General features: G+C 48.4%; 1 protein-coding gene across 4 annotated transcripts in view; it reads right to left on the bottom strand.

Annotated features, from left to right (window-relative positions):
- The window catches only part of CHD9 (chromodomain helicase DNA binding protein 9), a 365,799-nt gene that overhangs the window by 132,238 nt on the left and 219,625 nt on the right, over window positions 1-13,936 (bottom strand). The gene's annotated exons all lie outside the window — the stretch shown is intronic.

Genomic DNA, 13,936 nt, shown 5'->3' on the forward strand with positions numbered 1-13,936 from the left:
ACTTCATTAAATATATTGCACCATTTGCTTTCTACAGCCTCTGTGTTGCACAGTCTACTGCAGGACACAGAGTGAGCTACATACAGTGCCTTGCGAAAGTATTCAGCCCCCTTGAATTTTTCAACCTTTTCCCACATTTCAGGCTTCAAACATAAAGATATAAAAATGTTAATGTTCTGGTGAAGAATCAGCAACAAGTGGGACACAATTGTGAAGGTGAACGAAATTTATTGCTTATTTTACACTTTTGTAAATAAGAATAAACTGAAAAGTGGGGCGTGCAATATTATTCATCCCCTTTACTTTCACTGCAGCAAACTCACTCCAGAAGTTCATTGAGGATCTCGGAATGATCCAATGTTGTCCTAAAGGACTGATGATGATAAATATAATCCCCTGTGTGTAATCAAGTCTCCTTCGTATAAATGCCCCTGCTCTATGATAGTCTCAGGGTTCTGTGTAAAGCACAGAGAGCATCATGAAGACCAAGGAACACAACAGGCAGGTCCGTGATACTGTTGTGGAGAAGTTTAAAGCCGGAGTTGGTTACAAAAAGATTTCCACAACTTTAAACATCCCAAGAAGCACTGTGCAAGTGATCATATTGAAATGGAAGGCGTATCATACCACTGCAAATCTACCAAGACCCGGCCGTCCATCCAAACTTTCATCTCACCAAGGAGAAGACTGATCAGAGATGCAGCCAAGAGGCCCATGATCACTCTGGATGAACTGCAGAGATCTACAGATGAGGTGGGAGAGTCTGTCCATAGGACAACAATCAGTCGTACACTGCACAAATCTGGCCTTTATGGAAGAGTGGAAGGAGAAAGCCATTTCTCAAAAATATCCATAAAAAGTGTAGTTTAAAGTTTGCCACAAGCCACCTGGGAGACACCAAACATGTGGAAGAAGGTGCTCTGGTCAGATGAAACCAAAACCAAACTTTTTGGGCACAATGCCAAACGATATGTTTGGCGTAAAAGCAACACAGCTCATCACCCTGAACACACCATCACCACTGTCAAACATGGTGGTGGCAGCATCATGGTTTGGGCCTGCTTTTCTTTAGCAGTGACAGGGAAGATGGTTAAAATTGATGGGAAGATGGATGGAGCCAAATACAGGACCATTCTTGAAGAAAACCTGTTGGAATCTGCAAAAGACCTGAGACTGGGACGGAGATTTGTCTTCCAACAAGACAATGACCCCAAACATAAAGCAAAATCTACAATGGAATGGTTCACAAATAAACGTATCCAGGTGTTAGAATGGCCAAGTCACAGTCCAGACCTGAACCCAATCGAGAATCTGTGGAAAGAGCTGAAAACTGCCGATCAAAAACACTCTCCACCAACCTCACTCAGCTCCAGCTGTTTACAAAGGAAGAATGGGCGAGAATTTCAGTCTCTCCATGTGCAAAACTGATAGACACATACCCCCAGCGACTTGTGCTGTAATTGCAGCAAAAGGTGGCGCTACAAAGTATTAACTTAAAGGGGATGAATAATATTGCACGCCCCAATTTTCAGTTTATTATTTTTTTATAAAAGTTTAAAATAAGCAATAAATATCGTTCACCTTCACAATTGTGTCCCACTTGTTGATTCTTCACCAGAACATTAACATTTGTATGTTTATGTTTGAAGCCTGAAATGTGGGAAAAGGTTGAAAAATTCAAGGGTCCGAATACTTTCGCAAGGCACTGTAACTGAAACTGTATCAGTGAGCCTCGGATTCTCTGGCGCAGCATTTGTCACTCTTATCTGTCTATTTCTGAGCTCCTTTTGAGGTACGGTAAAGTTAAATGTGCAGGGAAACAGAGTCTGCAGAAATCATATGGGGCAAAATGTATGAGACTGACCTGCAAAAATGATTTTTAGCCCCAAATACACGATTTTAAGTAATGCAAAAAAAGGGATCCAACCTGAAGGCATCAATAACGACGAGTGCCCAAGGACAGACCCGTCCCATCATTTCAACTATCTTAGGAATTTTAGAGCCCAGAGTTCGCCTGCCCCCCTATGCCGTATGTATGGGTGTGGACATTGCTGATTTGTGCTGGAGAACATGCCTGAATTGACGGCAGTGCTTGCTTATTATGTTGCAGAGAAGTCTTGGATTTTCTGCCATGGATTTTATATCCTTTGCTATACACAGGATGAAATTTGTATCATATCCACGTAAAAATCTGCAAGTGCCACGTGCATTTGGCTGCTGATTTGTAGATTGTCCATGGTTTAGAGATATGATTTTACTAACACAACTAAGCGAATGGGGAACGTGGGATAGGGGTGTTTGTGTAGGATTGCTGCCACTCCGAAGCAATAAAAAATGCACAAATTATTTACAGACATCATTAAAACGTACAAAGCCATCACTTATAATTCTGTGCCAAGTTTCTGCGAGGCTCCATTTTACCAAGCACAGAATGGCAGATCTAGTCAGTGTGACCTCCCAGATTTAAAAGGACCAGTTTAACAAATCCTATTTACCCAATGGATCCGTTAAATATACAATTTTTTCACTGTGAAGAATCAGGTAGCAGGGAAAAAACGGAAGGAAGAAAAAACTAAGTGTGAACTGCACTGGTCCAAAAAGTAAAATAACATGCAGCTGTAAGCTTGTAATGGCGCTATGAATGAGCTTGTAATGGCGCTATGAATGAGCTTGTAATGGTGCTATGAATGAGCTTGTAATGGCACTATGAATGAGCTTGTAATGGCACTATGAATGAGCTTGTAATGGCGCTATGAATGAGCTTGTAATGGCGCTATGAATGAGCTTGTAATGGCACTATGAATGAGCTTGTAATGGCGCTATGAATGAGCTTGTAAAAGCGCTATGAATGAGCTTGTAATGGCGCTATGAATGAGCTTGTAATGGCACTATGAATGAGCTTGTAATGGCGCTATGAATGAGCTTGTAATGGCACTATGAATGAGCTTGTAATGGCGCTATGAATGAGCTTGTAATGGCGCTATGAATGAGCTTGTAATGGCGCTATGAATGAGCTTGTAATGGCGCTATGAATGAGCTTGTAATGGCGCTATGAATGAGCTTGTAATGGCGCTATGAATGAGCTTGTAATGGCGCTATGAATGAGCTTGTAATGGCGCTATGAATGAGCTTGTAATAGCGCTATGAATGAGCTTGTAATGGCGCTATGAATGAGCTTGTAATGGCGCTATGAATGAGCTTGTAATGGTGCTATGAATGAGCTTGTAATGGCGCTATGAATGAGCTTGTAATGGCGCTATGAATGAGCTTGTAATGGCGCTATGAATGAGCTTGTAATGGCGCTATGAATGAGCTTGTAATGGCGCTATGAATGAGCTTGTAATGGCACTATGAATGAGCTTGTAATGGCACTATGAATGAGCTTGTAATGGCGCTATCAATGAGCTTGTAATGGCGCTATCAATGAGCTTGTAATGGCGCTATCAATGAGCTTGTAATGGCGCTATCAATGAGCTTGTAATGGCACTATGAATGAGCTTGTAATGGCGCTATCAATGAGCTTGTAATGGCGCTATGAATGAGCTTGTAATGGCGCTATGAATGAGCTTGTAATGGTGCTATGAATGAGCTTGTAATGGTGCTATGAATGAGCTTGTAATAGCGCTATGAATGAGCTTGTAATGGCGCTATCAATGAGCTTGTAATGGCACTATGAATGAGCTTGTAATGGCACTATGAATGAGCTTGTAATGGCACTATGAATGAGCTTGTAATGGCGCTATCAATGAGCTTGTAATGGCGCTATCAATGAGCTTGTAATGGCGCTATGAATGAGCTTGTAATGGCGCTATCAATGAGCTTGTAATGGCGCTATGAATAAGCTTGTAATGGGACTATGGAATGAGCTTGGCATGCCACAATGAATGAGCTTGTAATGGCGCTATCAATGAGCTTGTAATGGCGCTATCAATGAGCTTGTAATGGCGCTATCAATGAGCTTGTAATGGCGCTATCAATGAGCTTGTAATGGCGCTATCAATGAGCTTGTAATGGCGCTATCAATGAGCTTGTAATGGCGCTATCAATGAGCTTGTAATGGCGCTATCAATGAGCTTGTAATGGCGCTATCAATGAGCTTGTAATGGCGCTATCAATGAGCTTGTAATGGCACTATGAATGAGCTTGTAATGGCGCTATGAATGAGCTTGGCATGGCACAATGAATGAACTTGTAATGGCGCTATGACTTCTCGGCTGAGCCTCAGGTCTGTGGTGCCCGGGTGTGTCACGGATGACAGACAACCCTGTGGTGTCCGGCTGCAGAAGGTCACTGCGTTTTGCTGCACAAACTGCTCCTTGATATTCCATTCTTTATTCCTTGGTGTGAATGGACTTTTATGTATCTTTCCTGTTAGGGTTAACGCTTTCCCTTTGGGACCCTGTAGATATCTTGGCAGTTCACACATCCTTATCACCGCTCCTTATGTATGTATATATACAGTACAGACCAAAAGTTTGGACACACCTTCTCATCTCTAGAACAACTGTTAAGAGGAGACTTTGTGCAGCAGGCCTTCATGGTACAATAGCTGCTAGGAAACCACTGCTAAGGACAGGCAACAAGCAGAAGAGACTTGTTTGGGCTAAAGAACACAAGAAGAAGGGAATTTTGTTTACTTACCGTAAATTCCTTTTCTTCTAGCTCCAATTGGGAGACCCAGACAATTGGGTGTATAGCTATGCCTCCGGAGGCCACACAAAGCATTACACTAAAAGTGTAAAGCCCCTCCCCTTCTGCCTATACACCCCCCGTGCATCACGGGCTCCTCAGTTTTGGTGCAAAAGCAAGAAGGAGGAAAAAATTATAAATTGGTTTAAAGTAAATTCAATCCGAAGGAATATCGGAGAACTGAAACCATTCAACATGAACAACATGTGTACACAAAGAACAACAGCCCGAAGGGAACAGGGGCGGGTGCTGGGTCTCCCAATTGGAGCTAGAAGAAAAGGAATTTACGGTAAGTAAACAAAATTCCCTTCTTCTTTGTCGCTCCATTGGGAGACCCAGACAATTGGGACGTCCAAAAGCAGTCCCTGGGTGGGTAAAATAATACCTCGTAATAGAGCCGTAAACGGCTCCGTCCTACAGGTGGGCAACCGCCGCCTGAAGGACTCGCCTACCTAGGCTGGCATCTGCCGAAGCATAGGTATGCACCTGATAGTGTTTCGTGAAAGTGTGCAGGCTCGACCAGGTAGCTGCCTGACACACCTGCTGAGCCGTAGCCTGGTGCCGCAAGGCCCAGGACGCTCCCACGGCCCTGGTAGAATGGGCCTTCAGCCCTGAGGGAACCGGAAGCCCCGAGGAACGATAAGCTTCGAGAATTGGTTCCTTGATCCACCGAGCCAGGGTTGATTTGGAAGCTTGTGACCCTTTACGCTGGCCAGCGACAAGGACAAAGAGTGCATCCGAGCGGCGCAGGGGCGCCGTACGAGAAATGTAGAATCTGAGTGCTCTCACCAGATCTAACAAGTACAAATCCTTTTCACATTGGTGAACTGGATGAGGACAAAAAGAGGGTAAGGAGATATCCTGATTGAGATGAAAGGGGGATACCACCTTAGGGAGAAATTCCGGAACCGGACGCAGAACCACCTTGTCCTGGTGAAACACCAAGAAAGGGGCTTTGCACGACAATGCTGCTAGCTCAGACACTCTCCGAAGTGAAGTGACTGCTACTAGGAAGACCACCTTCTGCGAAAGACGTGAGAGAGAAATATCCCTCATTGGCTTGAACGGTGGTTTCTGAAGAGCCATCAGCACCCTGTTCAGATCCCAGGGTTCTAACGGACGCTTGTAAGGAGGGACGATGTGACAAACCCCCTACAGGAACGTGCGTACCTGTGGAAGTCTGGCTAGGCGCTTCTGAAAAAACACAGAGAGCGCAGAGACTTGTCCCTTAAGGGAGCCGAGCGACAAACCCTTTTCCAATCCGGATTGAAGGAAGGACAGAAAAGTGGGCAAGGTAAATGGCCAGGGAGAAAAACCCTGAGCAGAGCACCACGACAGGAATATCTTCCACGTCCTATGGTAGATCTTGGCGGACGTTGACTTCCTAGCCTGTCTCATAGTGGCAATGACCTCTTGAGATAACCCTGAAGACGCTAGGATCCAGGACTCAATGGCCACACAGTCAGGTTGAGGGCCGCAGAATTCAGATGGAAAAACGGCCCTTGAGACAGCAAGTCTGGTCGGTCTGGTAGTGCCCACGGTTGGCCGACCGTGAGATGCCACAGATCCGGGTACCACGACCTCCTCGGCCAGTCTGGAGCGACGAGGATGGCGCGGCGGCAGTCGGCCCTGATCTTGCGTAACACTCTGGGCAACAGTGCCAGAGGAGGAAACACATAAGGGAGTTGAAACTGCGACCAATCCTGAACTAAGGCGTCTGCCGCCAGAGCTCTGTGATCTTGAGACCGTGCCATGAATGTCGGGACCTTGTTGTTGTGCCGGGACGCCAATAGGTCGACGTCCGGCATGCCCCAGCGGCAACAGATCTCCTGAAACACATCCGGGTGAAGGGACCATTCCCCTGCGTCCATGCCCTGGCGACTGAGAAAGTCTGCTTCCCAGTTTTCTACGCCCGGGATGTGAACTGCGGATATGGTGGAGGCTGTGGCTTCCACCCACAGCAGAATCCGCCGGACTTCCTGGAAGGCTTGCCGACTGCGTGTCCCGCCTTGGTGGTTGATGTATGCCACCGCTGTGGAGTTGTCCGACTGAATTCGGATCTGTGTGCCTTCCAGCCACGGCTGGAACGCCTTTAGGGCAAGATACACTGCCCTTATCTCCAGAACATTGATCTGAAGGGAGGACTCTGTCTGAGTCCAAGTACCCTGAGACCTGTGGTGGAGAAAAACCGCTCCCCACCCTGACAGGCTCGCGTCCGTCGTGACCACCGCCCAGGATGGGGGCAGGAAGGATTTCCCCTTCGACAGAGAAGTGGGGAGAAGCCACCACTGAAGGGAAGCCTTGGCTGCCCGAGAAAGGGAGACGTTCCTGTCGAGGGACGTCGACTTCCTGTCCCATTTGCGGAGAATGTCCCATTGAAGTGGGCGCAGGTGAAACTGCGCAAAAGGAACTGCCTCCATTGCTGCTACCATCTTCCCTAGGAAGTGCATGAGGCGCCTCAGGGGGTGTGACTGGCCTTGAAGGAGAGATTGCACCCCTGTCTGTAGTGAACGCTGTTTGTTCAGCGGAAGCTTCACTATCGCTGAGAGAGTATGAAACTCCATGCCAAGATATGTCAGTGATTGGGCCGGTGTCAGATTTGACTTTGGAAAGTTGATGATCCACCCGAAACTCTGGAGAGTCTCCAGAGCAATGTTCAGGCTGTGTTGGCATGCCCCTTGAGAGGGTGCCTTGACAAGTAGATCGTCTAAGTAAGGGATCACCGAGTGTCCCTGAGAGTGTAGGATTGCCACCACTGTTGCCATAACCTTGGTGAAGACCCGTGGGGCTGTCGCCAGGCCAAAAGGCAGTGCCACGAACTGAAGGTGTTCGTCCCCTATGGCGAAACGCAGGAAGCGCTGATGCTCTGGTGCAATCGGTACGTGGAGATAAGCATCTTTGATGTCGATTGATGCTAGGAAATCTCCTTGGGACATTAAGGCAATGACGGAGCGGAGTGATTCCATCCGGAACCGCCTGGTTTTCACATGCTTGTTGAGCAGTTTTAGGTCCAGAACAGGACGGAAGGATCCGTCCTTTTTTGGCACCACGAACAGGTTGGAGTAAAAACCGTGACCCCGTTGCTGAAGAGGAACAGGGATCACCACTTCCTCCGCCTTCAGAGTGCCCACCGCCTGCAGAAGAGCATCGGCTCTTTCGGGGGGCGGAGATGTTCTGAAGAAACGAGTCGGAGGACGAGAGCTGAACTCTATCCTGTAACCGTGAGATAGAATGTCTCTCACCCATCGGTCTTTTACCTGTGGCAGCCAGGCGTCGCAAAAGCGGGAGAGCCTGCCACCGACCGAGGATGCGGTTTGAGGAGGCCGAAAGTCATGAGGAGGCCACTTTGGGAGCGGTTCCTCCGGCGGTCTTTTTAGGACGTGACTTAGACCGCCATGAATCGGAGTTCCTCTAATCTTTCTGAGCCCTTTTGGACGAGGAGAATTGAGACCTGCCCGCGGTCCGAAACGACCGAAACCTCGATTGTACCTTCCGTGGTTGAGGTCTGTTTGGTCTGGACTGGGGTAAGGATGAGTCCTTTCCCTTGGATTGTTTAATGATTTCATCCAATCGCTCACCAAACAAGCGGTCGCCAGACAATGGCAAACCGGTTAAGAACTTTTTGGAAGCAGAATCTGCCTTCCATTCACGTAGCCACATGGCCCTGCGGACTACCACCGAATTGGCGGATGCTACCGCCGTACGGCTCGCAGAGTCCAGGATAGCATTAATGGCGTAGGACGCAAACGCCGACGCCTGAGTGGTTAAGGACACCACTTGCGGGGCAGATGTACGTGTTACTGCATTAATCTGCGCCTGACAAGCTGAGATAGCTTGGAGTGCCCATACGGCTGCGAATGCTGGAGCAAACGACGCGCCGATAGCTTCATAGATGGATTTCAACCATAGTTCCATCTGTCTGTCAGTGGCATCTTTGAGTGAAGCCCCATCTTCCACTGCAACTATGGATCTAGCCGCCAGTCTGGAGATTGGAGGATCCACCTTAGGACACCGAGTCCAGCCCTTGACAACATCAGGGGGGAAGGGATAACGTGTATCCTTAAGGCGCTTGGAAAAACGCTTGTCTGGACAGTCTCGGTTTTTCTGGACTGCCTCCCTGAAGTCAGAGTGATCCAGAAACGTATTCAATGTACGCTTGGGAAACCTGAAACGGAATTTCTCCTGAGAAGCTGACTCCTCAATTGTAGGAGCTGGGGGAGAAATATCCAACACCTGATTGATGGTTGCTATAAGGTCATTCACTACGGCGTCACCTTCAGGTGTATCTAGGTTGAGAGCGGCTTCAGGATCAGAATCCTGATCTGTTACCTCCGCTTCATCCTCCAGAGAGTCCTCCTGCTGAGACCCTGAACAGTGTGATGAGGTGGAGGGAATTTCCCAGCGCGCCCGCTTAGGCGGTCTGGGACTGCGGTCCGTGTCAGAGACCTCACCCTGGGATCTATGGGTCATCCCAGGGGCACTTTGCTGTTCCAATTGAGGGGGACCAGGGGTCAAAGATTGAACAGTGCCCGGGGCCTGAGTCACCGGTCTGGACTGTAGGGCTTCTAGTATTTTAGCAGACCATTTATCCATACTCTCAGACAGTTTGTCAGCAAAAGCTGCAAACTCCGTCCCTGTCACCTGGACAGTGGTAGCAGGTGGTTCCACCTGGGCCACCTGCAGCAGAGGCTCCGGCTGAGTAAGTGCCACAGGGGCCGAGCATTGCACACAATGAGGGTCAGTGGAACCTGCCGGTAGTATAGCCGCACATGATGTACAGGCTGCAAAGTACGCCTGTGCTTTGGCACCCTTGCTTTTTGCGGACGACATGCTGTTGTCTCCTCTGAGAACAATCCAGGAGGGTATATAGCAAAAAAACAACAGAGCGACCGTACAGTGCAAATGTATAGCCTATAAGCCAATATATATATATATATATATACACTTCGGTACTCAGTGGGGCCAGCACCACAGGTGCTGCTTACCGACCGCTCAGAGCGGTTGTGTGATCACCAGATTCCCTGCCTGGGTCTCCCTGTGTTGTCTCTCCTCTCCAGCGTCTGAATCGCTGACAGGAATGGCTGCCGGCGTTCTGTGGGGAGGAGGGGACCGTGGGCGTGCCCAAGAAAAGTGCGGGAATCTAGTGCCCCAGTGTACTGAGTGAGGAGGGAGGAGGATACTAATGTATGCTCCAGCCCTCAGCGCTGACGATCTGTGCAGCGTCCCGCGCTTCCCCTGACTGGCAGGCCTGTGGGCGGGAATATACGACACTAGGCCGCAGAAGCCGGGGACTAAAGTTATAAGCGCGGCCGGCAATAAGCGCGGCCGCGCGGTAGTCCCCGGCGCACTAACACACCCAGCAGTGCTGCAATGTGTATGGCACAAGCGCTCCACGCGCGGTAGTCCCCGGCGCACTAACACACCCAGCAGTGCTGTAATGTGTATGGCACAAGCGCTCCATGCGCGGTAGTCCCCGGCGCACTAACACACCCAGCAGTGCTGTAATGTGTATGGCACAAGCGCTCCATGCGCGGTCCCCACGGGGACACAGAGTACCTCACAGTAGCAGGGCCTTGTCCCTGACGATACCCGGCTCCTATCCAGCAGATTCCCAGGGGCTGCGGAGGGAGCACGGTCCCTGTGCCTGGAGACCGATTAGGATCCCACTTCACCCAGAGCCCAGTAAGGGATGGGGAAGGAAAACAGCATGTGGCTCCTGCCTGTGTACCCGCAATGGGTACCTCAACCTTAACAGCACCGCCGACACAGTGGGGTGAGAAGGGAGCATGCTGGGGGCCCTGTTATGGGCCCTCTTTTCTTCCATCCGACCTAGTCAGCAGCTGCTGCTGACCAAGCTGTGGAGCTATGCGTGGATGTCAGCCTCCTTCGCACAAAGCATAAAAACTGAGGAGCCCGTGATGCACGGGGGGTGTATAGGCAGAAGGGGAGGGGCTTTACACTTTTAGTGTAATGCTTTGTGTGGCCTCCGGAGGCATAGCTATACACCCAATTGTCTGGGTCTCCCAATGGAGCGACAAAGAAATGGACATTAGACCAGTGGAAATCTGTGCTTTGGTCTGATGAGTCCAAAGTTGAGATCTTTGGATTCAACCACCGTGTCCTTGTAGAAAAGGTGAACGGATGGACTCTACATGCCTGGTTCCCACCGTGAAGCATGGAGGAGGAGGAAGTGTGACGGTGTGGGGGTGGGATTTATTCAAAATTGAAGAGTTAAAGTAGCCCTGGCACACCGTTTATTTGCCAATTGTAATAACGAAGAAAATGAAAATCTCTTTTGTATTTTTATTGAAGAAGATGATACAGATGCAGAAAGTCCGCCTATGACAACGTTTCGGCCTTCATTTCGGCCTTCATCTTGTCGGACAGACTGACTGGATAAGTGATGATTCCCAGAAGGGCGAAGAAAAATTACAGTACTGGTGGGGATGGTAAGTAATGAGAACACGTGAATCGTCTATTTGTGGATAGATTTGTAAAATCCTAGGATAATCGCGGAGTCCCGTCAATATTTCAGATTATACTTATAGACCTATTCTGTGATACAGAAGTAATACTTCGCTCTATGCGAGCGTCTGACCAATCTTAGTTCATATGCACAAGGCAGAAAGAGTGAATGATTGGAGTCCACAGGTGCCTGGGAACAGGAGCTCTATGCCTCAGAAATCCGGTTTATTTAGTTGCCAATGGGGCTTGGGGATACAGCGGTGAGGCAGGTAAGGAAATCAGTGTGTGTGAAGACCGCTTGCGTGCCCTGTGCGTCCGGTGAGGTGGACGCACAGGGCACCTCACCGGACGCACAGGGCACGCAAGCGGTCTTCACACACACTGATTTCCTTACCTGCCTCACCGCTGTATCCCCAAGCCCCATTGGCAACTAAATAAACCGGATTTCTGAGGCATAGAGCTCCTGTTCCCAGGCACCTGTGGACTCCAATCATTCACTCTTTCTGCCTTGTGCATATGAACTAAGATTGGTCAGACGCTCGCATAGAGCGAAGTATTACTTCTGTATCACAGAATAGGTCTATAAGTATAATCTGAAATATTGACAGGACTCCGCGATTATCCTAGGATTTTACAAATCTATCCACAAATAGACGATTCACGTGTTCTCATTACTTACCATCCCCACCAGTACTGTAATTTTTCTTCGCCCTTCTGGGAATCATCACTTATCCAGTCAGTCTGTCCGACCAGATGAAGGCCGAAATGAAGGCCGAAACGTTGTCATAGGCGGACTTTCTGCATCTGTATCATCTTCTTCAATAAAAATACAGAAGAGATTTTCATTTTCTTCGTTATTACAATTGGGAAATAAACGGTGTGCCAGGGCTACTTTAACTCTACAAAAATTTTTTTTCCTGAGCACCTGTGAAGGTGACGCTAGGTCCTTTTTGTTCTTTATTCAAAATTGAAGGCATACAGAACCAGCATGGCTACCACAGCATCTTGCAGCGGCGTGCTACTCCATCCGGTTTGCGTTTAGTTGGACCATCATTTATTTTTCAACAGCACAATTACCCCAAACACACCTCCAGGCTGTGTAAAGGCTATTTGACTAAGAAGGAGAGTGATGGAGTGCTACGCCAGATTACCTGGCCTCCACAGTCACCAGACCTGAACCCAATCGAGATGGTTTGAGGTGAGCTGGACCGCAGAGTGAAGGCAAAAGAGCCAACAAGTGCTAAGCATCTCTGGGAACTCCTTCAAGACTGTTGGAAAACCATTTCCAGTGACTACTTCTTGAAGCTCATCAAGAGAATGCCAAGAGTGTGCAAAGCAGTAATCAAAGCAAAAAGTGGCTACTTTGAAGAACCTAGAATATAAAAGACATATTTTCAGATGTTTCACACTTTAAGTATTTCATTCCACATGTGTTAATTCATAGTTTTGATGCCTTCAATGTGAATCTACAATTTTCAGAGTCATGAAAAACGGATTTTCGTGTACTCACCGTAAAATCGTTTTCTCTTAGCCATCATTGGGGGACACAGGATCATGGGTGTTATGCTGCCTATCCATAGGAGGACACTAAGTGGATGCAAAAAGCATAGCTCCTCCTCTGCAGTATACACCCCCTGGCCGGGCCAGGCAACCTCAGTTTTAGTACACAAGCAGTAGGAGAAAAAAAATAGTAAAAACTTATCTCAACAGAGGTACATGAGAACAAAGAGTCATAACCAAATAAGGTACTGAGAGAACCAAGGCCCAACAAGGCAACAGGGTGGGTGCTGTGTCCCTAATGATGGCTAAGAGAAAACGATTTTACGGTGAGTACACAAAAATCCGTTTTTCTCTGATGCCTCATTGGGGGACACAGGATCATGGGACGTCCTAAAGCAGTCCATGGGTAGGAAAAAATAAAAGAAGACAACACAACCCAAGGACTAGGAACCAGTCCCAGACAGCCTGGAGCGCCTACTGAGAGAGGTGCTCTACTGCCACTTGCAGAATTTTCCTACCCAGATTTGCCTCAGCTGAAACCTGGGTATGGACTCTGTAATGCTTTGAAAAAGTATGTAGGCTAGACCAGGTCGCAGCCTTACACACCTGTTCCACTGAAGCCTGATGCCGAATGGCCCACGAAGCGCCAACTGCTTGCGTGGAATGAGCCCGCAGCCCACTATGAATGGGCTTGAGTTGCAAACGGTAGACTTCCTGGATCGCAGAGCGAATCCATCGAGCCAGAGTTGCCTTTGAAGCTACCTGTCCCTTCTTAGGCCCCTCAGGAATGACGAACAAAGAGTTCGGCTGTCCTGGATATGTAATATCTGAGAGCTCTGACGAGGTCTAACGAATGCAGAGACCTTTCCACCCTATGAACTGGGTGTGGACAAAAGGAAGCCAGAACAATGTCCTCGTTCAAATGAAACAGGGTAGGAACCTTTGGAAGAAAATCTGGAAGGGGGCGCAGAACCACCTTGTCCTGGTGAAAGATCAGAAAAGGCTGGAGGCAAGAGAGTGCTGCCAGCTCCGAAACAATGTCTGATGGACGTAATTGCCACCAGGAATGTTACCTTCCAGGACAGAAGAGAAAGGGAGGATTCCTTGAGAGGTTCAAAAGGGAGACCTCTGGAGACCGTCCAGAACGAGATTGAGGTCCCATGGGTCCAGCGGCCGTTTGTACGGGGGAACTAGATGGGAAACGCCCCGGAGGAAGGTCTTGACTTGCGGTTTTTGAGCCAGGCGGCATTGATAGAAGATTGAGAGCGCTGAAACCTGCCCT

This window comes from Anomaloglossus baeobatrachus, chromosome 10 (genome assembly GCF_048569485.1).
Source record: "Anomaloglossus baeobatrachus isolate aAnoBae1 chromosome 10, aAnoBae1.hap1, whole genome shotgun sequence".
NCBI lineage: Eukaryota > Metazoa > Chordata > Amphibia > Anura > Aromobatidae > Anomaloglossus > Anomaloglossus baeobatrachus.